This window comes from Silene latifolia, chromosome 11 (genome assembly GCF_048544455.1).
Source record: "Silene latifolia isolate original U9 population chromosome 11, ASM4854445v1, whole genome shotgun sequence".
In the NCBI taxonomy this organism is placed as follows: domain Eukaryota; kingdom Viridiplantae; phylum Streptophyta; class Magnoliopsida; order Caryophyllales; family Caryophyllaceae; genus Silene; species Silene latifolia.
Genome location: NC_133536.1, coordinates 202,249,815 through 202,276,823, shown reverse-complemented (window position 1 = coordinate 202,276,823; position 27,009 = coordinate 202,249,815). Strand labels below are relative to the sequence as shown.

The following is a 27,009-nucleotide window of genomic DNA, read 5'->3' as shown; positions in this document are numbered from 1 at the left end:
CATGCTCCTCCTTTAAATTAGATGCTGATAACCTATATAATTCTACCTTTGACATCCTTGTTGACCTAACTTCGACTCTTACCCTTAGGAAAGTTCACCATAGCTCTTTTGGTTGGTTAAGTTTGGACTCTCTTAGCGTACCTTGTATTTTGATGTCTAAGTTACTTTTCTTTTCGTACAATTTCTAAACAATTCAAACTATCATTTTCGATTCGTTGTTTAAAAAAATATGTTACTCCTACAAAACTTTACCTATTTTAAAGGTTTGAAAATGAAAATTTAATTTAGTTCCCATTTTGATCTTTGAGCATCGTCTCCTTTATCCTAAATTTTGATTGTTAAACCCGAGTTGCTTTTAAATTTTGTTCAAATTCTAACTAACTTTGATTTGTTTATGATTATTTGTCAAAATTTAATGTTATATTTTCACGAACTTGACTCCTTTTTGAGTTTAACCAAGAATCCCTTAATTTTCATTTGGCTTTTGCGAAAGAAAAATTTGAATGGATTGCCATTTTCATTTGGTTTTAACGTTGATGGGATGTTAGGACTCGTTATTAAAGGCGTCTAATAACTTGCCCTGCGCTTATCGGCGAATGATTTTTATTTTAAATCTGTCTTTGACATGGAAAGTTAGCGCTCTTGTGTGCACGACAAGGGCAATTTCGTTCCATGGAGGAGACTTATATTTTCGAAAACTCTCTATAAATGTTTTTGAAAGCATTTTGATTTTTGATTTATACAAATGATTTGCCTTTGACCTTATCTTGGATTTGGAATGTGATGTTCTTGAATGCGCAACGAGAACACTTCCGTTTCTCTGATGAGAGTCTGGTTCTGTCGGAAAATTTTAGTTGAAGTTCTTGAAAGAATTTTGATTCTTACGATAAGTGACCTTTTAAATGTTTTAGTTACCGATTTCAATTCCAGTTTTATTTTCATAACCTTTCATCTCTACTTTCAAGTTTCGAGGACGAAACTTTTTAAAAGGTGAGGTGATTGTAACACCCGTGAATTTCTCATTCCGACATTTAAAATTTATTTAACCGTTCGATTTCTTTATTTGTTATTTTTAAATTATTTAATTTAATTAATCTCCTTTTGAACATAAATTTTATAAAAGTTACATTTTCACAAGCTTGTTATTGGAGACGTCTGATAATTAGTTTTATCATTTGTTGGTGTAAAATTGTATTTTTATGTCTTTGAATTGGAATATTGATGTTCTTGAGTGATCGCCAAGAGTATCTCCGTTCCATTGAAAGGACACTTATATTTTCATACGTTCATATCTTGAAGATTTTGTTTAATTGTTTTAAAAAGATGGATTTATATATATATATACATACTCTCAGCTAATTAATTAATTCATTATAATTCGAGGAGTTAATTTTAATAATCGTTAATAATTTCCGATCCTTTTACGAGTCCTTTATGAAAGTCGGCCCTTAGTGGATTCAAAACGGATTTAGGAAAAGTCATCCAATTAGCTATTTTGAGTTATTTTGCTAAATTATCAAATTTCGTTAAACTCCGCTAATTTAGTAAAAATCGTTAATAACTCCGATTCGAATCGAATTCCTATTATTTCCGTTAGCTGGCTGAGTTTATTTTATTTTCACTCATTAAATTTATTTATTATTGATTCCGTTTTATTACTGAAACTTTTACTAAAACCGATTTTATTATCTCGAGACGGTTTTAAAAACGAGCGAAATTACTTAACGATGAAGAAAGATACGTATAATAAATAGCAGGCTAGCAGGCTGCTGTCTCATTTCCCCACGTCTCTTTTCTTCTTTTCCTCTTCTTCGTCCTTCTTTTTCCTTCTGTTTGTTCCTTCTTCAACTTTTGTCTATAATCCGTCCTGGTGCTCCGTTTGTCATCCGTTTTCAACTATTTTTGTTCCATAGCGCTCCTCTCGCCGTTCTCGTCATTCCGATGTAAGTAACATTCATTTTCGTCATGTATTTTTACAAACCCAATTTATACTTTCAGATTTATTTATTTAAGACGGTGTATAATTATATATAGGGATCCTTATTGATGTTAATTAGTCAGTTGTATAGTTGAGACGGTGTATACTGACCTGTAGGGATCATTTGGGATGCTAGCTAGTAAGTGGTATATTTAAGACGGTGTATGCTGACATGTATGGATTGTTTTGGGTGCTAATTGTTGTCTTTTATAGTTGAGACGGTGTATACTGACATGTAGGGACTGTTTTGGGATGGTGGATGTAACGCCTGTAATTTCGGACCGTTAATATATTTCGAAAATAATTTATTAATCAAATAAAATTTGATATTTAAGTATTTAAAGTAAAAATAATTCAAAGAAATATAATTTTATTATATTTTGAAGAAAAGTATTTATTTTGATAGTTTCGAGATGTTTAAAAATAGTTTAAACCGTGTAAAACTTTTTATTTCGAAATAAGGGCATATCGGGGGGAAAATGACAATTCTTTTGAACGTTGGGTAAACGATTTTGGAAATGGGTCGTATGAGTATTCAATTTTCTTGTAATCTCGTGTTTAAAAACTTTGGTCTTGTCGGATTTTGCATTTGACCTACGGTTTTAATTATTATCGAAACGAGCCAAAACCGACTCGTAAAATCCCGACTCAAACCCGACTCCCTCCTTTCCTTTCTCCCTTTCCCGCGGACCAGTCCCCCTTCCTTTCTTTTTTTTCTGATTTTCTTTCCTTCCTTCATCTTCTTCATTGTTCTAAATAAACCAAAACACCATTTTTATACATTTCAAGCTAAAAATCGTCACAACTTCCTCATTTCTTATCGGATTTTCACGAAATTTACATTTCCGGAATCCTCTCGTCGAGATCTACAACCTAGTATGTTTTAATTTCAGTTTTCTTGAAGTTGTTTTAAGACGAATTTTGGGTAATTTCGGTTTTATATACTTATTTTTGTGTTTTTATTGTTTATTTAGGTGAAGAATTGGAAGACGAGTTTGGGGACTCGTATATTGTCGAGGATAGCGGCTAGTGCTTGTTAGGGTTTGGGTTTTAAGGTGCTAATTGCTCATTTTCTAGCTTAAGGTAACCTATTTCGAGTTACTCGACGAAAAATCGTCACAATCTTTGATTTTTGTATGTTTTTGTCATTTTTAATTAAGTGGTTAATTTCACATGTTAAATTAATTGCATGCATGTTTAATCCATGTATTTTTGTTAGTTTTAGTTAACATATTAGTATTAGGAACGATTAATTATGTTTCAGACGGTCTTATACTGAACAAAAATGGAAAAATGGTGGTGTAGGGGTGACGGCCAGCAGCCCGGCAGGCCCACGGCAGGCCACGGCAGGCCTTGGGGTTGGCCCGGGTTGGTCCGTTGCTTGTTTCGCGGTTTTTCGTACAATATTGGTCATTTCGGGTTAATTAATGTTAGAGTTGTATAAGTCACATATGAGTACACTTTTAAATTGAATCATACTAGTAGTAGAGATTATTCTTATATTGGTAGTTAGCATATGTTAGTATAGGTTATAAAATGAAATGGTAATAAAAAGGCTTAAAATGAATAATGTTAGTAGTAAAGATAATGAGGTTGGTAAAATTAAGCTTATATTGATAGTTACCACATGTTAGGATAGTTTATAAGATGAAATTGTAATGATTAGGCTCAAGGTAAATTTTATAGCAATAATTGCCATGTTTTGATGATTGTGCCGAAAAAATCGAGCCTTAGTCCCTTTGACGATTCGATGTCGATTAATTGAGTGATTGGTCACCGCAATTTAACCCGTACCTGTCGCAGGGCTGGGGTTGCGGGTAAAAATTCGGTTGGATGAAATTTTATATGAATTAGATAATTGGCCTTTTTCTTGTTTTAGGCCATTTATCAAGTTTTAGTTCACTTGTATAGTTGATTGAATTTAATAGTTGCTTATATTATAGAAATGGCCCTAGATTTCCCTGAATAGACATTTATATAGCCTTTCACATGATAGAATGTTAGCATTTATGTTAGTAAGTTGGACTCTTTGCCCTCTTATGGTTAAGTGGGTGTCTTACTTGTCTTGTGTGGTGCGGGCTAAAGTATTCAAGCTGGGACTAGCTGGGACTAGGTCCTAGGTGAGTATTTCGGCCTTCATCATAGATAGGTCTTTATAGTCTTTGACGAGTATATGTTCACTGCTTGATAGCCTTTGTGTTCCTGCCTAGTGGATTTATATCCAAGTTGGGGCATGACCTCGTTACTTATTTTGATAGTAAGTGGTCAGCTTAAGTACTAGCCAACCCTTTGGTGGACTCCTTAGGGTACTCACTTTGTTTTAGAAAAATTGTGGGTCTTGGGTGCGGTGGTGTGTATCCGCATGTCTAGGTTTGCGCAGATTTTAGGCTAGGGTTGTGTTGTGTCTTGGCCATGTTTTATTAATATTAACCGCTGAGCCAAGATACCGGTTCGATTACCTTCCCTACCTCGTGGTATAGACTCGAGTTACAGGGTGACTATTGACCGTGCTAAGAACTTATGCCTGTCTTTGATATATTGCCCTTTCTTGTATGGTGACTTTATGAATTGTAATAGGTGAGATGTAAGCCGGTTACAATTGATAAAGTTTGGATTACAATTTGTTATATGTTTCACATGATAGTTTAATTTGGTCAATTTAGTATTCATATGTTATAATACTTGGAAATTAGATTAATTATCACCTTGTTTACATGTTTTACTACATGTTACATTAATTTTGACGATTCGTGGCTGGGAGGACTCGAAGTTACTCTCCACTGAATTGTGGCTTTCGTGTTTGTATAAAATGCGATTGACAGGTTGTTGATGCTTTGTTGGGGTCACAGACGAGCTAGTGAGCATAAGGAACCTTGGACCTAGTTTTGACTATTCTTATAGTAATCCTTTTAACTTTTGGTTTTGTATATAATTTGAAGGGACATATGTCTCCCTTTTCTATTTTGGGTTTTTATCATTACATTTTCTTATCGTTAGCTATGGCATGTAAATTAGTTCATTAGCATTACAGGTTTGGCACCCGCCTCTTGGGAATGTTGGATATGTTGTGATTGGTTTAGAAATTTTTTTTGAAATTACAGGTTTTTATATAGTTGGACCAATTACAAACATATCCTACCAGTTTTTCCGTAGAATTTACGTCTTTATTTAAGGCTAAATTTAGGGGTGTCATAGTTGGTATCAGAGCCTATTGCTCCCGACGCACGTTTGTGCACCCCACTTAAAATCATTTGACCTTTAAATAATAAACTTGAGAGATGGGTAGGATGGGTAGATTTAGGATTTTATGTGGTAGTCTGTTTGTGATTGCTAATTGTTAGGTACTAATTAATTTTCTTCTTTTTAAGATGGCTCCGCCAAGAAGAGACATTGATGATGCTATCTTACTAGTTCTTACCCAAATTCTCCAAAACCAACAAAATCAACAGAATCAACAAGCTCCTCTTCCTCCTCCGCCTGCTGAGGGTACTCCAGGCACCTATACTTGGGTGGCTAACCAATTAACCCGAATCAACACTCCCACTTATGGTGGAGAGATTGATCCAGCTGCTCTTACAGGGTGGTTTCGGGAGTTGGAGAAAAGCTTTACACTGTATGATGTTAAGGAGGAACATAAAGTGAAGCTAGCCTCTCATTTCCTAGTACGAGAAGCAGATCGATGGTGGTCCATGACTGGGCCTACCGTTTCAGCTGAACCGGGATTTGACTGGGTACGTTTCAAGGAGTTAGTGGAGGCCCGTTTCTATCCGCAAGAACTGAAACAGCAGAAGTTGAAGGGATTCATGGAGTTGAAGCAAGGAAGCCTTCCGATTGGACCTTCACTGATAAATTCAATGAGTTGGCTCATTATGCCACTAGATTAGTGAAGGATGACAATGAAAAAACCTTCTTTTATCTTGAAAAACTCTCTCCTAAGATCAAAAGCATGGTCCGTCGAGACTCCACTAGCTTTGTTTCAATTTATAATGATGCTTTATGGGCTGAAAATTCATTGAAAGAGATTGAAATTGAAGCTCGTGCAACTAGTTCTAATCTTGGCAAGAGGCCTTTATATCCCTCTTCTAGGCCCTTTACTCCTTCACCTAGGTTCACCTCATCTCCCTCTGACCCAAACAAGAGGAGATTTGTTTCTAATGTGCAAGCTAACCGGGGTGGTCAATCTTCAACTTTTAATGATAATAAAGGTACTAAAGACCGAGTGTGCTATAACTGCAAGAAACCAGCACACCCTGGTAAATGCTTTGTTGATCCTATCATATGTTTTTCTTGTAACAAACCGGGCCACAAGGCCAATGTTTGCCCGGAGAGGAAGGTGATGGCTCCTACTACTCCTACCGCCCCAGTGAAGCCAGTGAGGCCGAAAGGCCGTATTTTTGTCATGAGCCGAGCAGAAGCTGAGGCACATCCTGATATCATTACTGGTACATTTTCTGTTTTTGATGTTCCTTGTTTGGTACTATTTGATACGGGTGCCTCTTTATCTTTTATTTCAATGAAACTCTCCGCTAAATTATCACTTGAATCATCACAAGAAGAAAGCACATCTATATCCTTACCCTCTGGGGATGTTTTTTCCTGTTCTAAAATCTATCCGGAAGTCCCTATTTCTATTATGGGATCTATATTTCCAGCAAATCTTTTCCAATTTCCACTTGAAGAATTTGATGTCATTTTGGGCATGGATTGGTTACATACTTATCATGCTCGATTTGAATGTCGAGATCAGAAAATAATTCTTACAAGCCCTTCAGGTCACCGTGTGTCTTATCAAATGGTTAAAAGACGAACCGGTACTAAATTAATTTCTGCTATGAAGTTTGTCAATGCGATGAAAAAGGGTCATCAAGCCTTTTTGTATATGGTGACTACTTCTGATTCTTCCTCTCTACCTCCTAAAGAGAACATTCCTGTAGTATGTGAATTTCCCGATGTTTTTCCTGATGAGCTACCGGGAATTCCTCCTGAAAGGGAAGTTGAATTTGCTATTGATCTTATTCCTGGTACCGGCCCTATTGCTAAAGCTCCTTATAGGCTGGCACCGTCTGAAATGAAAGAGTTGAAGACTCAGCTGGATGATTTGATTGCCAAAGGTTTTATTCAACCTAGCTTTTCGCCTTGGGGTGCTCCTGTTCTCTTTGTAAGGAAGAAGGATGGATCTATGCGATTATGCATAGATTATCGTGAACTTAACCGAGTTACTATCAAGAATAAATATCCTCTTCCTAGAATTGATGATCTTTTCGACCAACTCCGTGGTGCTTCTACTTTTTCTAAAATCGATCTTCGTTCGGGCTATCATCAAATTCCAGTCCGAGAAGCTGATATTCCTAGAACCGCCTTCAGTACGAGATATGGTCATTTCGAGTTTACGGTGATGCCATATGGTTTGACCAATGCTCCAGCAGTATTCATGGATCAGATGAACCGTACTTTCAGAGAACACCTCGACAAGTGCGTTGTAGTGTTCATTGATGACATCTTGATCTATTCTAAATCTGAAAATGATCATGCCGCACACCTTCGTGTTATTTTAGAGATTTTGCGCCGTGAAAAATGGTATGCTAAATTCTCTAAATGTGAATTCTGGTTACCTAAAGTGACCTTCCTTGGGCACGTCATTTCAAAAGAGGGTGTTATGGTAGATCCTGCCAAAATTGAAGCCGTTGTTGATTGGAAAAGTCCAACCAATGTTTCTGAAATCCGTAGTTTCCTTGGCTTGGCGGGTTATTATCGACGGTTTGTGAAGGATTTCTCAAAGATTGCTAGGCCGATGACTCAGTTGCTGAAGAAAGAGTCTAAGTTTGTGTGGTCTGAGGAGTGTGAAAATGCCTTCCAGGAATTGAAAAAGAGGTTGACTACCGCTCTGGTGTTGACCTTACGAAGAAGGAGTGGACTTTGATGTTTCTTGTGATGCTTCTAAGCATGGTTTAGGTTGTGTCTTGATGCAAAAAGGGAAAGTCATTGCGTATGCCTCTCGACAGCTTAGAGTTCATGAAGTTAACTACCCGACTCATGATCTTGAATTAGCTGCGGTGGTGCATGCTTTAAAGATTTGGAGACACTACCTCATTGGAGTCCATTGCAACATCTACACCGACCACAAGAGCCTGAAATATCTCTTTACCCAAAAAGAGCTGAACATGAGACAAAGAAGATGGTTGGAATTGGTGAATGACTATGATGCCAATCTAATTTATCATGAAGGAAAAGCTAATGTGGTGGCTGATGCTCTTAGCAGAAAATCCTGTCATTCTTTGAATTCTTTTCGGGAATTACCTCCTGAACTTGCTTTAGAACTTCAAAAAACTAGGAATAAGCCTTGTAAAAAGGGGCTCACATCATCTTGACGCCATGTCAGCTGAACCTGACTTCCATCGTGAGATCCGTACTTGCCTTCCTAATGATCCTACTTTCATATCTATTCGAGCTAAAATTCAACTTGGGCAAGCTAAGGATTGTAAGATTGATGATGATGGGTATCTTCGTTATCATGGTAGAATCTATGTTCCGAGTGCAGCCGATTTGAGAAAAAGAATTCTTGATGAGGCACACCTCTCTCCTTACTCCATTCATCCGGGAGGTACCAAAATGTACAAAGATTTGAGATTGCAATTCTGGTGGCCTAGGATGAAGATTGAAGTTATGGAGTATGTCAGTAAATGCCTCACCTGCCAGAAAGTAAAGATAGAACATCAAAAGCCCGGGGGTTTGCTTCAACCCTTGGATGTTCCTCTTTGGAAATGGGAGTCTATATCCATGGATTTTGTGATGGCTTTACCCAGGACTTCCACTGGGAAGAATGCTATTTGGGTGGTTGTAGACCGATTGACTAAGTGTGCTCGGTTTATTCCCATCAAAGAGACCTGGAGATTAGAAGTTCTAGCTCGTACCTATGTGGATGAGATAGTGCGCTATCATGGGGTTCCTAAAGATATAGTTTCAGATCGGGATCCTCGATTTTGTTCTCGTTTCTGGACTGCATTACAAGAGGCCCTAGGTAGTAAACTTTTAATGAGCACTGCTTTTCACGCCGCCACTGATGGTCAAACTGAGAGAACAATTCAAACTTTAGAGGATCTTCTTCGTGCCTGTGCCTTAGATTTCCAAACTTCCTGGGAGAAATGTTTACCTCTGGTTGAGTTCTCTTATAACAACAGCTATCAAGCCTCCATTAAAATGGCACCATATTAAGCTCTGTATGGTAGGAAATGCCGTACTCATGTCTGTTGGGATCAAACCCAAAATGTTCCAATATTAGGACCTGATTTGGTGACCGAGTCCATTGAACAAGTTAAGATCATTCGGGAGCGGATGAAAGCCGCTCAGGACCGTCAAAAATCATATGCTGATGTCCGTCGTCGACCACTTTCCTTTGAGGTTGATGATCAAGTATTCCTTAAAGTGTCACCTATGAAAGGGGTGAAACGGTTTGGCGTTAAAGGGAAGCTGAGCCCTAAGTATATTGGACCTTTTCGGGTGATTGAAAAGATTGGTCCTGTTGCTTACCGTTTAGAATTGCCCCCAAATCTAAGCAAGGTTCACAATGTCTTCCATGTTTCTCAATTGAGGAAGTACATTAGTGACCCTAGCCATATCATCCAAGAAGAAATTCTTGAATTGGAGCCTAACTTGATGGTTGAAGAAAGGCCAATTCGGATTCTTGAAAAAGCCAACAAGCAACTTAGGAGAAAAGTTGTACCTCTAGTCCGTATTCTTTGGCGTTGTGGAAATGTCGAAGAAGAGACTTGGGAGACTGAAGCTTCTATATTAGCTAAATATCCTGAATTATTCTCGTAAGATATTCCTTTTCTTACTCTTTTTCCGAGTTACTAAGCCATGTTTAATCATAATTAGTAAAGATATTATTCTTACTATAGAACTTTAAACTAAAGGTTTGAAAATGCTTTTATGATTTACAATGGTTTTAACATTAGTGAATGTTAAATCTCGTTGTTGGTGACGTCCCAATAATGGGTTTTCTCATTTATTGGTGTAGAAATATTTTTATATCTTGATATGAATGTGGATGTTCTTGTCTGATCAACGAGAGTATCACCGTTTCATTGAAAAGATACCTATGTTTTCTTATAACTATAATTTCTCCTTCTAAGTTTCGAGGACGAAACTTTTTAAAAGGAGGGGTGATTGTAACGCCCGTAATTTCGGACCGTTAATATATTTCGAAAATAATTTATTAATCAAATAAAATTTGATATTTAAGTATTTAAAGTAAAAATAATTCAAAGAAATATAATTTTATTATATTTTGAAGAAAAGTATTTATTTTGATAGTTTCGAGATGTTTAAAAATAGTTTAAACCGTGTAAAACTTTTTATTTCGAAATAAGGGCGTATCGGGGGGAAAATGACAATTCTTTTGAACGTTGGGTAAACGATTTTGGAAATGGGTCGTATGAGTATTCAATTTTCTTGTAATCTCGTGTTTAAAAACTTTGGTCTTGTCGGATTTTGCATTTGACCTACGGTTTTAATTATTATCGAAACGAGCCAAAACCGACTCGTAAAATCCCGACTCAAACCCGACTCCCTCCTTTCCTTTCTCCCTTTCCCGCGGACCAGTCCCCCTTCCTTTCTTTTTTTTCTGATTTTCTTTCCTTCCTTCATCTTCTTCATTGTTCTAAATAAACCAAAACACCATTTTTATACATTTCAAGCTAAAAATCGTCACAACTTCCTCATTTCTTATCGGATTTTCACGAAATTTACATTTCCGGAATCCTCTCGTCGAGATCTACAACCTAGTATGTTTTAATTTCAGTTTTCTTGAAGTTGTTTTAAGACGAATTTTGGGTAATTTCGGTTTTATATACTTATTTTTGTGTTTTTATTGTTTATTTAGGTGAAGAATTGGAAGACGAGTTTGGGGACTCGTATATTGTCGAGGATAGCGGCTAGTGCTTGTTAGGGTTTGGGTTTTAAGGTGCTAATTGCTCATTTTCTAGCTTAAGGTAACCTATTTCGAGTTACTCGACGAAAAATCGTCACAATCTTTGATTTTTGTATGTTTTTGTCATTTTTAATTAAGTGGTTAATTTCACATGTTAAATTAATTGCATGCATGTTTAATCCATGTATTTTTGTTAGTTTTAGTTAACATATTAGTATTAGGAACGATTAATTATGTTTCAGACGGTCTTATACTGAACAAAAATGGAAAAATGGTGGTGTAGGGGTGACGGCCAGCGACCGGCCAGGCCACGGCAGGCCTTGGGGTTGGCCCGGGTTGGTCCGTTGCTTGTTTCGCGGTTTTTCGTACAATATTGGTCATTTCGGGTTAATTAATGTTAGAGTTGTATAAGTCACATATGAGTACACTTTTAAATTGAATCATACTAGTAGTAGAGATTATTCTTATATTGGTAGTTAGCATATGTTAGTATAGGTTATAAAATGAAATGGTAATAAAAAGGCTTAAAATGAATAATGTTAGTAGTAAAGATAATGAGGTTGGTAAAATTAAGCTTATATTGATAGTTATCACATGTTAGGATAGTTTATAAGATGAAATTGTAATGATTAGGCTCAAGGTAAATTTTATAGCAATAATTGCCATGTTTTGATGATTGCCAAAACCGAGCCTTAGTCCCTTTGATCTGATTCGATGTCGATTAATTGAGTGATTGGTCACCGCAATTTAACCGCACTGCGCCGCAGGTGGGGTTGCGGGTAAAAATTCGGTTGGATGAAATTTTATATGAATTAGATAATTGGCCTTTTTCTTGTTTTAGGCCATTTATCAAGTTTTAGTTCACTTGTATAGTTGATTGAATTTAATAGTTGCTTATATTATAGAAATGGCCCTAGATTTCCCTGAAGCCTTTAACATGGTTAATATTGTTAGAATAGAAAGTTTGGTATTGAATACTTATTGAGGATAATGTTGGATTATCTGCTGAATAGACATTTATATAGCCTTTCACATGATAGAATGTTAGCATTTATGTTAGTAAGTTGGACTCTTTGCCCTCTTATGGTTAAGTGGGCGTCTTACTTGTCTTGTGTGGTGCGGGCTAAAGTATTCAAGCTGGGACTAGCTGGGACTAGGTCCTAGGTGAGTATTTCGGCCTTCATCATAGATAGGTCTTTATAGTCTTTGACGAGTATATGTTCACTGCTTGATAGCCTTTGTGTTCCTGACTAGTGGATTTATATCCAAGTTGGGGCATGACCTCGTTACTTATTTTGATAGTAAGTGGTCAGCTTAAGTACTAGCCAACCCTTTGGTGGACTCCTTAGGGTACTCACTTTGTTTTAGAAAAATTGTGGGTCTTGAGTGCGGTGGTGTGTATCCGCATGTCTAGGTCTCAAGGCAGATTTTAGGCTAGGGTTGTGTTGTGTCTTGGCCATGTTTTATTAATATTAACCGCCGAGCCAAGATACCGGTTCGATTACCTTCCCTACCTCGTGGTATAGACTCGATTTACGGGGTGACTATTGACCGTGCTAAGAACTTATGCCTGTCTTTGATATATTGCCCTTTCTTGTATGGTGACTTTATGAATTGTAATAGGTGAGATGTAAGCCGGTTACAATTGATAAAGTTTGGATTACAATTTGTTATATGTTTCACATGATAATTTAATTTGGTCAATTTAGTATTCATATGTTATAATACTTGGAAATTAGATTAATTATCACCTTGTTTACATGTTTTACTACATGTTACATTAATTTTAACGATTCGTGGCTGGGAGGACTCGAAGTTACTCCCCACTGAATTGTGGCTTTCGTGTTTGTATAAAATGCGATTGACAGGTTGTTGATGCTTTGTTGGGGTCACAGACGAGCTAGTGAGCATAAGGAACCTTGGACCTAGTTTTGACTATTCTTATAGTAATCCTTTTAACTTTTGGTTTTGTATATAATTTGAAGGGACATATGTCTCCCTTTTCTATTTTGGGTTTGTATCATTACATTTTCTTATCGTTAGCTATGGCATGTAAATTAGTTCATTAGCATTGCAGGTTTGGCATCCGCCTCTTGGGAATGTTGGATATGTTGTGATTGGTTTAGAAATTTTTTTTGAAATTACAGGTTTTTATATAGTTGGACCAATTACAAACATATCCTACCAGTTTTTCCGTAGAATTTACGTCTTTATTTAAGGCTAAATTTAGGGGTGTCACAGTGGAAGACAGTAGAAATGGCCTGTCTGGTCAGCCATAATAGGTGTTGGTAGGGATGGTTGCTGGCTGCTTAGCAGCCGTGGGGGAGGGAGAGTTGAACGGGGTGGTGTTGGGTTGGACACGGGGTACCCATACCCCTGTTTTTCCCCTTTCTTCCTTTCCTTTATTTATGGTTGGGTGGTCCATTAGGTGGAGTAGTAGCTGGTTGTTTTGGTGTGTGTTTGGCCTCTGTTTTGGGGATGCGCGGAGTAACGTTTTAAACCCGTTTCCATTACTTGGTGACGGGTTTAGGACCGTTCAATGACTCCTTTTAGTCGTGGGTAGAGGTTGTCAATATAACTTGTTTTGACGCTAGTTTGGTTTATTTAAAATATAATTAAATTAATTTCCGTCTCAAATTTTATATAACGATAATTCGTTAATATCGTCCCTTCACATAATTATTTTAGGTGACTCATATGTGGTTGAAGATGAAGAGTAATTTTGGGTTTTAGAAGCTTTCTCAAGGGTTATTTGCCTTTTTCTAGCGTAAGGTAACTATTCCGAGTTACTCGACGAATTAATGTCACATTAGTAGTTGATGTTGTGTTTGTTGCTTGATAGGTGTTTAGGTGATTGATAATGTATTACTTTCGTTTTTCACATGATAGAAATTTGGAAATAGCATGAGAATAATATTGCGATAAAATTTGTGATTTGGGCCAAAGTAGGCCAAGACTCTGAGCTGGGCCAGATTGACCGAACGAGTTTGGTCAAACTAGGTTTAAACCAGTCAGCCTCGATTTGACCGATGACCCGTCGCGGGACTCGGGTCGAGGGTTTCTCTTTGAGGTGAGATTGGTTGTTTTTGGAAGTTTTATGTTATGCCTTGATATTTGCAATTATCATTTCACATGTTGGTTGTTGGATGCTTTGGATGCCTTATGCTTGAGTCTTCTTGCCTTGTTGCCATTTTAGCTTATTCTCATGAATTATGAGATTAACGGTTAGCTGGAATTTGGATTATTATTGATATTGGAGATATTGTTGGATTGTCAGCTGAATATGCTCTTGCGTAGCCTTTCATATACTAGGGTGTGTATGATCTTTTGTGTGTACAAGTTTGGACTCTTTGTCTCTTTTATGGTTAATTGGGTGTCCTACTTGTCTTGTGTGGTGTGGGCTACAATATTCAAGCTGGGACTAGGTCCTAGGTGAGTATTTCGGCCTTCATCATAGATAGGCCAGTATAGTCTTTGACGAGTATATGTTTGCAGCTTAATAGCCTTTGTGTTCCTGGCTTGGTGGGTTTATATCCAAGTGGGGCATGACCTTTCGCCTATTTTGTGAGGAGATGGTCAGCTTAAGTACTAGCCAACCCTTTGGTGGACTCCTTAGGGTACTCATGTGGTTTTATCATGAGTCTTGGGTGCGGTGGTTTTATCCGCATTTCGCTAGGTCTGCGCAGTCTAGGATTAGGGTTGAGTCGTACCTTGGCCATGTTTTAAATGTAACCTCTGAGCCAAGATACTAGGTGTTTTGGCCATGTTTTATTCATATTAACCTCTGAGCCAAAATACTAGCTTCCCTACCTCGTGGTATAGACTCGAGTTACAAAGTGACTATTGACTGTACTAGGAACTTATGCCTGTCTCTAGATATATTGTCCTTTCTTGTTTGATGATTCTATGAATCATAGAAGGTGAGATGCAAGCCGGCTATGGTTGATAGAGTTTGGATTCATGGATGTTATGTGATTCACATGATAGTGTAGTATGAGTCGGTCTAGTATTCACATGCTAGGACTATGTGTTGTTATATTGTTGTTCATATGATAAGCACGATTGTCTAGCATTTATATGCTAAGGCTATGTGTTATTCATATTCATATTCTTATGTTTACATGTTATATTAATTATGACATTTCGTGGCTGGGAGAACTCGGAGTTACTCCCCACTGACTGTGGCTTTCGTATTTGTATAAAATGTGATTGCCAGGTAGGTGATGCATATATGGGGTACATGGACGAGCTAGCAAGCAAAGTAACCTTGGGACCTAGACTGGCTTTATTTTATTGTGACCCTTAAACACTTTTTATGTCACATACATTTTAGGGACATATGTCTCCCTCTTTACATTTGGTTGTATAACTTTGCTATTCGCGACTTTAGCAATGGTTATGTTGCGAAACTTCTATTTAGACCTTGTATGTTTTGACACCTTCCAATTTGGATATCTTTATAACAGGTTCAGGTTTTAAAAATTACAGGTTTTTACCCAAATGAACCTATTACAAACATATCCATGCTGTTTTATTCTAGAATTACGCGTTTACTTTTCCGCGATAAATGAGGGTGTCACACTTCCATCCGAGTCGAATATCATAATTGATCCTTAAATTCACCAATTAACATTAACGATTTGCAGTTCTGGCTTCACAGCCAGAACTCACCCTTGGAACAGACGCAGCAACTGCTGCGCCTCTTCCAGAGGGTGCAGCTCTGCTGCGCCTGTTCCAGGTTGATTTCTGTCTCTGAACTTCCGTTCTGCCTTGACCTAGTTTAATTAGTTTACGTTTTAATTAACTATTATCCGTATTATCACCCTAATTCCTGTTCGTTAATTCCTTTATTCTTTTCTTTCTCAAATCATCCGTTGTGGGAGTATTTTCGACATAAATCAATTGAATCCGTTGTAATTATTGTAATTCTCATTATTATATTTTATTGTATTTCTTTTACTGTATCATTTGTATGCTTCACATATAATTGAGCCTAAATTCCTACTTTGACATTTATTGTATGCTAAATTACGTGTTAACCGACTTAGTTAAATCTTCGCATGTTAGGATTAAAAGTTGGATGTTGCATTGCATGCATATAATCGACAATATATCGAGCATAGACAATTTCCCTAATCATTAGTAGAGGCCGCTATCGAGGCGAGCGGGATTAGGTGTTCGATCAAAAGAGCTTCCTAATACGTACTCTCACCCCTTACTCCAGATCTCTGTGAACATCCGTGTTCATTGGCATCCACGAGAGTCATTTTAGACATAGAATGCTAAGGGTAACGAGTTCTTGGTGTTCATGTCACTACTTTGTGTCTTGACATGACACGAGGTATTCGAACGGTTTCCAATTTTCCACAATAAATTGGTGGCGACTCCACAAATGCAAACGCTTGTTCCCAAGCGCCCCCGTGGGCCCACGTCCATAGTTTGGCGACTCCACAAATGCAAACGCTTGTTCCCAACCGCCCCCGTGGGCCCACGTCCATAGTTTGGCGACTCCGCTGGGGATAATACACTTACGTGTAGCCAAAAGGGTGAAACTTGAACAAGGTTAGGGAATAGTTTATACGAGACAATTGTCGGTTTTTATAACTCGATCTTCCTAGATCGTTTCATTCGGCCTTCCTAGGCCCAACCCAACCCATTTGACCAATCGTCCCATCTAGACGGTCCTAATTCTTATTTGGGCCTAAGGATGAATAGCGGTTGACGTCATCCATACCATGATGCTTACTCTTGTTTGTATCAAGGACTTTCACTACTTGAGGAAATGGACTAGGAATCGGCCTTACTCTTGTTTGGTACGAGCCTCTCCACAGACTTCGGGTTTGATTGTTCGGTATGGCAACCCACCCTTTAAACCAAAACCCTTTTAAATGCACTCAACATCCCATTATATTGCTTGTATAAATGTTTGCACCTTACGTGATCACCATTTCTAAACGAACCCATGACGATTTTTGTAAAATCAAAATCCCTTTTAAAATGTAAATTTCGAAAAAAAGGCCAATGATTAGCGCAAAACCGAGTCAAAACTCTGTCTATTTGTCGAGTCAAATTTCAGGCCCAAGCCCATTTCGAAACCTCACTTCGAGTCCACTCCTACAACTACACTAAAGTTGACTAGGACCAACATTTTTCAAATCTTGTCATTTCTTCAAAGCTCACTGACACAAGTGGCACACACCCACTTTACAAGTCAAAACATTTCTTTCCTAGTAAGTGTGTTAGAATGGTCGATCGTGTTTTGATTCGCCGTCGATCTCTTATCCAGTTTCCAAAATGCCTGAAACAAGCGACGCGAACTTCAATCAACTCCAAGATAGTAATGATCGAATCCTAGCCGCGCTAGCTCAACTCCAAGTTACTCAAGACCAAGTGTATGATCGCCTTGACACCATCGAAGGCCGAATATATACTGTGGAAATGAGGATTCCTCCTCGAGAAAGTGAAGTCGTTGATGACTTCGTGAATGACTTCAGGGAAGAAAGCCCTCCCATGGGTGTGACTACAGCTGAAAAACGACTCCAATACTTAGAGGAGCAATTGATGTATCTTAAAGGGGATGACATTTATAGGGAGAATAATCGCAAGTATGAGGCCGTGAGTTCCAAATTGCCAATCAACTTCAACATGACGGATATCCCTAAATTCAAGGGGCATGAAAACCCTTTGAACCATATCCATGCTTTCAAGGACTATATGTCTATCAAAGGCATCAAACCCGAGATGTTCTTAAGGATCTTTCCTTCATCTCTTGACACCATCCCAAAGCAATGGTTCTACTCTCTAGAACACAAGAAGATCGCTACTTGGGAAGACGCCGCGGTCGAGTTTGCTAAACAATATATGGATAATGCTGAGATCCAAGTTAACATGTGCACTTTAGAGGTTCTTACCCAAAATGACAAAGAAGGTTTCACCGACTTCTTAAGTAGGTGGAGGAAGACTAGTACCCAACTAGTTGAACGTCCGGATGAGGCTACCCTCGTGGAGAAATTTGTTTACAACTTAAAGCCCATCTATGCCAATCATTTGAGGTACCAAAACATTAAAACTTTCAAGGACTTAACCATACTAGGAACAAGGATCGAGGATGACATCCGTAAAGGGCTCTTGTCTAAAACGGTAGGTCGAGGATATCAAGGCTCAACAAGTCGTTCTTACGGCTCCATTAGTAAGACCGATGAAGTTAACCTCCTCGAGCCATTCAAGAAGAGTGCCCCACCAAGGAAATTTACAAATCTTGGGGACACTTACTCCAATGCTCTAAAAAGGCTAATGAAACAAGGCAAACTCCAACCCATAGGACCTACGCCCGAACCTGAAAAGAAGTCCAAATTCTGGGACGAGAACTCTTACTGCGAATATCATAGGGGCAAAGGGCATGACACAGAAAAATGCTACAAATTGAAAAATGTGCTTCAAGACATGATAGAGGATGGTCGACTACCAATACCGCCGGGAGGTAAGCCCAACAACACTCAGAATCCTCTTGGAATTCTAGTGATCACAAGTGAATAATCTACCTTAGATTGTTCACACCTCATTTCTCCAGTCGAAGACAAGATCCACGCGATCGAGAATGAAGGGTTCTACTCTACCATTTCCCCTACCATCGCCGACTTCATCGCATGGGCAAGAAGTGTGGATAGGCAAGTTTGGGAATTGGAAAATATGGTGACAACTTTACATGACCCCAATGCGACACCCAAAGATCATGCGCCATTAATCTTTTCTCAAAATGCCACTATGCAAGAAATAGTCGCCGTGGTTGATAAACTAGTCGACCAAGTCACACAATTAGAGGACGAGATCACGAGAATGAGGGAGCTAGCTACAATCAATGGAGTATAGATCGATGATGATGAGGACGAGTATCTCATTGAACACTCCCTAGTCAAGGAAATAGTCTAAAATGGTGAAGACCAAGATGTGGACCATCTAACTCATTCGGGGCGTCCATATCAAAGCACTACTCAAAATGGTCCAACCAATGTTATCACACCAAATGATAATGAAGATGACTCTACTGATCATTTGCTCAAGCAATTACAGAAGACAAAGGCTGATATTTCAGTCTGGCAATTAGTAGCAAGCTCGTTCCCACATCGCCAAGCTTTATTGCAAGCTTTGGCCAAGCTAAATGTAGCGCATAACTCCACACCTGAAGATGTAGTCAACTTGGTCTTCCAAGAATCACCGAATCTAAGTAATCCTATTACTTTCTCAGACGAAGATTTGCCACCCTTTGGCGCTAGTCACAACTTGGCTCTTTACATCACCGTCATTTGCTTAAAGAAGAATGTGCCAATGACCTTGGTAGATGATGGCTCCGCGGTCAACGTCATACCCCTGAAAACGGCATACAAACTAGGCATGAAAGAGTCGGATTGGACCCCTACCAATCAAGGTGTCCGTGCATATGATGGTACACGACGAAAGGTAGTAGGGCTCGTTAACCTAACCATAGCCACAGGGCCAATTGAGCGAAAGGTTAACTTCCAAATAGTGGACATAGAAGCCTCCTTCAACATACTTCTGGGAAGACCTTGGATTCACGCTTCCAAAGCGGTAACATCCACCCTTCACCAAAAGATCAAAATTCCACTAAACGGCAAAGTGGTGACAATCACTTCATCACCCATCAAGGCAATAATCGAAAAGAAGTCAAATAATCAAGTCCTTGCGGATCCAGTACATGAACTTGGGGGTTTTCAAAGCATAATTGTCATAGAAAGCGAATTGGCACCCCTATACTACGATCCCTACTCCAACTTGGTGGTCAACCACATACTCAAATCCCAGGGATACTTCCCTGGGAATGCCTTTGAACCCTATCTGAAGAAACACCTTCGTACCCTACAAGGAAGGCAACTAAAAAAGGATACCACTTGGACTAGGATACAAACCCACTAAAGAGGAAGTTCTCGAGATGCTTGCTCAAGTTCAAAACTGTAAGTACGTAGGAGTCCAAATGCGGCCCTATCTCCCTAACCTAAATGGATACTTTGTTAGGGAAGGAAGTCTAGAACTCTTTTACGGATTTCCCGAACCTTGGCATTATCTCGAAAGGAAGCTAGCCGGAATCGAGATCTTTAACGATTGCTACTTCATTCCTCCAGAAACGGTTCCTACTGTCAAAGCTCGTCAAGCACCTTGCGTAGACGAACAAGCTGTCAGTCTACTATTTGGAGAAGATCGATTTGTTAGAGCCGCGCAGGATGAGATCATTACCATGATACTTCAAGACAACCACTTCAACCCTACCGCGTTAATCACAGAAACAAACGCGAATCAGCCGAAAGGATGGAGAAAATCAATCAAGTGGACCAACAATCAAGGAAGACTCTTCAAGCTCACCACTGGAGAAGGAGAGATTTTCAAAGGAGAACCAGAAGACGATGAATTCGAGTCAGAGTTAGAGTCGGAGTCTAAGTCACTAAGGAGTCTCCTCCTGTCGTCATCCCCATTCCATTTGTTTCTCCTAGCTTAGTCTCAAATAGTAACAGTAGTTCGGGAAATGCCCCAACAACTGTCCCTTTACCGCCGCTGACCACAGATCAGATGACTTCTTTGTTTCAACTTTTCTCAAACTTTAATATGAATAAATCATGTTCTGCTTACTCTGTGTGTTATCTTGAATGCAATTCTGTTTACGATGATACTGAGGATGACCCAGACCCAGACTCAATTGAGATACCTCCCTACGTAGCCAAGGAAATACTACAAGAAGGGGAAGGGGGACCAGTAATAGAGAACACTGAACCCATCAATGTAGGAACCGAACTAGAACCCCAAGAACTTAGGATATGGACTACCTTGAGTTCTGCCGAAAGGGCCAGTTTCATAGACCTCCTAAACGAGTTCAAAGACGTTTTCGCTTGGTCCTACAAAGACATGCTAGAGATCGACATGGATATCGCCGAACATAGAATCACAATTAAGCCAGGTTTCAAGCCTGTGAAACAGAAGCTTCGTCGAATGAGGAAAGAATGGGCTCTCAAGATCATAGAAGAAGTCAATAAGCAATTCAAAGCCGGGTTCATCAAAGTTTCCGAGTAATCTGACTGGGTAGCCAACATAGTACCCGTACCCAAAAAGGATGGGAGAATCCGTGTTTGTGTTAATTTTAGAGACTTAAACAAAGCAAGTCCTAAAGATGACTTTCCTCTACCACATATCGACATATTGGTGGACAATACCGCAGATCACGCGCTACTATCCTTCATGGATGGGTACGCGGGTTATAACCAAATAAAGATGGCCATAGAAGACATGCACAAGACCGCCTTTGTCCCTCAATGGGGAACCTATTGCTACACGTTCATGCCGTTTGGGTTAATTAACGCCGGAGCTACATATCAACGCACCGCAACTACACTCCTACATGACATGATGCACAAAGAAGTTGAGGTGTACGTAGACGACATGATTGTCAAATCCAAAGATAGAGAGGGGCATATTGCGAACCTTCGCAAATTCTTCTTAAGGCTGCGAAAGTACAACATGAGGCTCAATCCTCAGAAGTGCGCATTCGAAGTAACATCTGGCAAACTCCTGGGATACGTCGTTAGCCAACGAGGTATAGAAATAGACCCTTCCAAGATCAAAGCCTTGATCGAAATGCCGCAACCTCAAACGGAGAAAGAAGTCAGAGGATTCCTGGGAAAAGTACAATATATAAGTCGATTCATATCGAAACTCACCATGATCTGTGAACCTATCTTAAAAAAGCTCAACAAAACATATCACACCATGTGGGATGATGACTGTCAAAAGGCGTTTGACCGAATCAAGGAGATATTAACTAAACCACTCGTGCTCATGCCACCTCAACGAGGTAAACCTCTTGGTTTATATCTCACAGTGACTGAAACAGCCATGGGCGCCATGCTAGCTCAAATCGTAGGAAAGGAGGAAAAGGCTATCTACTACCTTAGTAAAAAGTTCTTGGAGTACGAGTGCAAATATTCGCAACTCGAAAAGACATGCCTCGCTCTTGTGTGGGCAACGAAGAAGCTACGCCATTACATGCTTAGCTACTCCGTCAAAGTATACTCCAAAATGGATCCAGTCAAATACCTCTTCGAAAAACCCGTTCTCAACGGGCGACTAGCAAGATGGACCTTGATGCTCTCAGAGTTCGATCTCAAATACGTGCCTCTGAAAGTTATAAAAGGGCGCGCCGTTGCCGAATTCTTCGCAGAAAACCCCATCAATGATGCACAAACAATAGATACTTGGTCATTTTCAGACGAGGATATACTCCATACCGATGTAGACTCCTGGGACCTTTGCTTCGATGGATCATCAAACTTAAGAGGATTTGGAATAGGAGTGTTGCTCATTTCTCCTGAAGGCGAGCATACACTGATCTCTGTCAAACTCGACTTCGAGGTGACAAACAATGTTGCAGAATACGAAGCTTGTCTCATTGGACCACAGGCGGCAGTAAGCCTAGGCATTAAAAACCTCCGAGTGCATGGGGATTCGTCCCTGATCATCAATCAAGTTACGGGATCTTGGAAAATCCGAAGTGAAAGCTTAGCACCTTATCAAGCCAGAATAGACCAAGTTGCCCAATTCTTCAATCGCGTGACCTATCTACACCTACCTCGGGAAGAAAATCAATTTGCGGATGCTCTTGCAAAACTCGCATCTTTGATTAATATGCCAGATGACATGGTGGAAATGCCTTTGTGCATCGAACGACGATCAGAGCCAGCTTATGTCCACCAAATCACCGACGAAGAGGAAGTCACAGAGGAGCCTTGGTTTCAAGCAATCCTGAATTTCAAGCTCAACGGTACCTATCCACCGGATATGGACAAAAGGGGACAACGTGCTATACGTCTACTAGCTTCCCAATACGTTCTCATGCAAGGAGAACTATACAAAAGAACACCTCTTGGTGTAATCCTACGTTGCCTCGATCATTCACAGGCGCGGAAAGTAATGGAAGAAGTTCACGATGGAGAATGCGGTCCTCACATGAGTGGTCCCATGATGGCAAAAAAAATCACACATTTGGGGTACTATTGGACCACAATGGAATCCGATTGCATCAAATACGTAAGACATTGCCACAACTGCCAAATATTCGGGAACATACATCATGTCCCTCCTTCATTGCTCTATACGATGACATCTCCTTGGCCATTCTCTGCTTGGGGAATTGATATAATCGGGAAGATAACTCCGGCAAGAACAGGAGGTCACTGTTTCATCCTAGTGGCAATTGACTATTTCACCAAATGGGTAGAAGCGGCTTCCTACACTAGTCTCACAGCTAAAAACGTGGCAAAACTCATATAGAACAACATCATCTGTCGATACGGTTGCCCACATGAGATCATTAGTGATAATGGATCACATTTCCAAGCCGAGACTGAGCAATTGCTAGCCAAGTATAAAATTAGGCATTACCACTCTTCGCCGTATAGACCACAGACTAATGGCGCGGTAGAGGCGGCAAACAAGAACGTTGTCACGATTCTCAAGAAAATGAATGACAACTATCGAGATTGGCCAAGCAAAATACCCTTTGCTTTGTGGGGATATCGCACATCAGTTAGGACGCCCACTAGAGCCGCCCCTTTCTATTTGACCTATGGCATAGAAGCTGTACAGCCAGTTGAGTTAGAAATACCATCCTTGTGTATCTTACTCGAAAGTCAAATCCCAGAAGCCGATTGGAAGAGGGATAGATACGAAGAACTCATCCTCCTGGATGAACGTAGGCTACACGCATTACACAATGTCCAAACATATCAAGCACGTATCAAACGAGCCTTCAACAAAAGGGTCAAGCCAAGGAACATCAAGGAAGGAGACTTAGTACTTAAGTCGGTTAGAGCTCTTTTACCTGTCGATCCACGGGGAAAATTCAAACCTAATTGGGCCGGGCCATTTCTAGTCAAGTCCATACTTCCAGGGGGTGTGGTTAGGATCACAGACCTAGATGGGAATGAATTCGCCAACCCGATAAACCTTGACCAACTAAAACGGTATTATGCCTAGAATAGGAACAAAAACGCGCCTCGCGTAACCTTACGTGTCGTTCTTGTGGCACTAAAATAAACGGCCCCCGACCAAGCTGAAATAAGCTAATGTCACTCTGCTCTTGCATTTTGACAATTTGTCATCCTCATATCATCAAATAAACTAAATTGCACCTTAAGAGTAAGTAAAAAGCTCATGCTTATCTTCTAAGTTCATTAAAAGCTCTTGCTTATAACAATTATTCTTGTACATTTACTCGAACTACGCGCAAGGGTTTGATTTCATTTTTTAAATGAATACGTAGGCAATCCTTCACAGGATACAACCCATTAATTTTAAAATGTAGATAGAAGGACATTTGCAGTTGCATTTGGAATTCGACAAGAATAATGAATAGAAAGTCACAACGGTTTCATAACCAAATAACCTCTTTTATTTCATTCATTTCTAATAATAATAATAATAATACGTTACATAATAATAATAATAAAAAATAAGAATAAATAGGCTAGGATTCAAAAAACCCCCACCTTCTTATTACAATAATAATAATAATAAATAATAATAAAGACGGGCTATTCCTCCATCTTTCCTTTGCCCTTGTCATTTTTGTCATACTTCTTGTCACGACCTCGAGCCGGACGCTCTTGCGCCACTCCAGACCTAATCACCAATGGTCTTTCTCGAGGCCTAGCCTTCCCATTCTTGTCAATCACTTTGTCCACGACAGGAGAGGTCTTCGGTTTATTCGAAGGACGAACAACTCGAAACCCGGCTTCCTCCTCTCCCTCAGTCAGATGCTTCTCTTTCTCCTTTTCCACTTCGCGCACCTTGTAGTCAACGTGCTCGCTCTTTCTCAATCTCTCATGCTCCTCGGGATTAGTAGCGTTCCTTCACCGCAGATAGGAGTCCGACACCCATAAGGCACTAACAGAAGAGTTCAAGAACCACACGTTTCTTTGAGCCCATTTAATGGCCCACTCCGTTCGTCTCTCAGTAGTAAGCGCCACGGTAGTCTGCGGGACAGTGTCAAGCTTCGGGATCATCTGTTTTAATCCAACTTGTCTCATCAACCTCTCCGGGAAGATGCATACCATGAATTCCAAGCCAGGAATGCGAACAGATCGGGTAGGATCCAAGGAAGATACTCCAGTGACAGATTTGAGATGCCACCACGGTACAACCCATCTAATCAAAGGGCCATCATCACTCTTCAGTTTTTTTTCCCAGTAATTGCAGACCCGAGTGAAGTCCACCATGTAAAGCCTGGTCCTCATAGCAATCGAGCGAGCATGATAAGAAGGAACATGAACTGGGGGCTCGATCAATCGAAGGCGCTCCATAAGCCAGACCTACCAAAAGCGGGTATTAGACAAAAAAAGACAAAAAACAAAAAAAAAAGAAAAAAAAAAGAAAAAAAGAAAGAAAGAAAAAGAAAAGTGTTCTTTTACCTGCAGAATAATGGGACTCCCCAAATAAGGTAGGTCGCGATTGGCTTTCCTGTTATCCAAACCCAATAAGATCTCTCCTAAGCATAAACAGGTTGGGCTCCTGCGCAGTTCCATTTCCTCAACTAGGCCCAAGAGACGGGGATCACCTCTCAAATCTTCATCAACATGCCCTTGAAGGACATACAAATACAACAAGCAAAACCCAAATGCCCTTTGCCTGGCAACATAAGAGACGGTGGGGTCAGCCTTGTTAATGAATCGGTCAATAAAGTCCAACCTTCGCACTCCTTTCGAGGTTACTAGACGGTCCACCTCAATTCTTATCAATTCGAGCAAGTCTCTAAATTTGTTCTTATACCCTTGTGAAGTAGAAGGAATAGCAGGCAAGTGTTCTGGGTCCCACCCACCGATCGCAGCAATTTTTTCAGGAAATGGGGAAATGTCACCTCCAGGAAAAGCAAAAACACGATAATTCGTGTCCCAATAATCAAGACAAGCATCTAGGAAAGGTTTGACCACCTTGATGAGCTTCAAACTCAACAATGATCCAAGATTATAAGCACCCATGTGTGGACAAGGACCTCGGGAACCGCGTCCTCGGGATCCACACTAGGCATAATCGACTCGAGGTTCTTTCGAATCGAATTAAGACAAATTAGAGTCGCCACCAAGTTTTTTGGGAACTTGGAACCGTTCAAGTCAACTTTACACCTTTCATCGAAAAGCATAAAGCCAATCGACTACGAGTGATTAAAGATAAAGACTTGTACCCTATATCACTCGATTTGAATGACTCTCGTAATCCAATGGTATTTAGACGGATCCACAAACCATAGATCTTGAGTAAGGGGTGAGGGTACGTGTTAGGAAGCCCGTAAGGACACCTAACCCCGCCCGTCAATAACGGCCTCTACTAAGTCAAGTGTCGGATTTCAAACAAGGTCATAGCTACTACAATATATGAGATGCAAACATCGTTTTAAAACCCTAACATGTGAAGTTTCTATGTCGATTTAGATGCAACTAAACTAACTTTGTCAAAGTTGTAATTTAGCATGTGGGTTGATTGATCTAACAACATATAAACGAAACAAACAAGGCTTGATGGGAATGGGGGAGCCGTTGGGATCTATCCTATTACAACCCAGGCATTTCATGCCGACACAACGGTAAATTAAAGATACAACTCGATCTAAAATACAACGCTATATACAAAACCGTACATGACGCATTACACGGCCATTCGGCCTAGGAAAACGTGCACAAAGGGGTGGCCCACGGCTTACATGACTCACGACCTTGGGTCACTCCTCGTAATGTGTGCTTTCACTTAATCTCATCGAATTAGACATAGGGCTACGCACCAAAGCATGCATTAGCATAAATCGGGCCATGTTGCTTTAAACAACATGCGATTTACTACGCTCTTACATGCATTGGGGCACAACCATCTAACCAAACAAGACTAAGGTTTTTGGAAGAGGTTTTGATTTGATAAAAGAAAGCTAATTTGAAAAATACAACTCGATGAACAAACGATAAATTACAAGCGACAAAACAATAAAGAACAAACGATGTAAAACAAACGAAACAAGGAAGACCAAAGGACACGGCCAAGCCACGGCCACTCTAGA

The 27,009-nt window shown here is 39.7% G+C and overlaps 2 long non-coding RNA genes across 2 annotated transcripts; both read left to right on the top strand.

Moving 5' to 3' along the window:
* Positions 1 to 2,543: 2,543 nt before the first annotated feature.
* Positions 2,544 to 4,868, top strand: LOC141615330 (uncharacterized). The gene is made up of 3 exons (XR_012529802.1): positions 2,544 to 2,854; positions 2,953 to 3,061; positions 4,801 to 4,868. It is a non-coding gene; the product is annotated as an uncharacterized LOC141615330 (long non-coding RNA).
* Positions 4,869 to 10,450: 5,582 nt separating this feature from the next.
* Positions 10,451 to 12,978, top strand: LOC141615329 (uncharacterized). The gene is made up of 3 exons (XR_012529801.1): positions 10,451 to 10,761; positions 10,860 to 10,968; positions 12,776 to 12,978. It is a non-coding gene; the product is annotated as an uncharacterized LOC141615329 (long non-coding RNA).
* Positions 12,979 to 27,009: the final 14,031 nt, after the last annotated feature.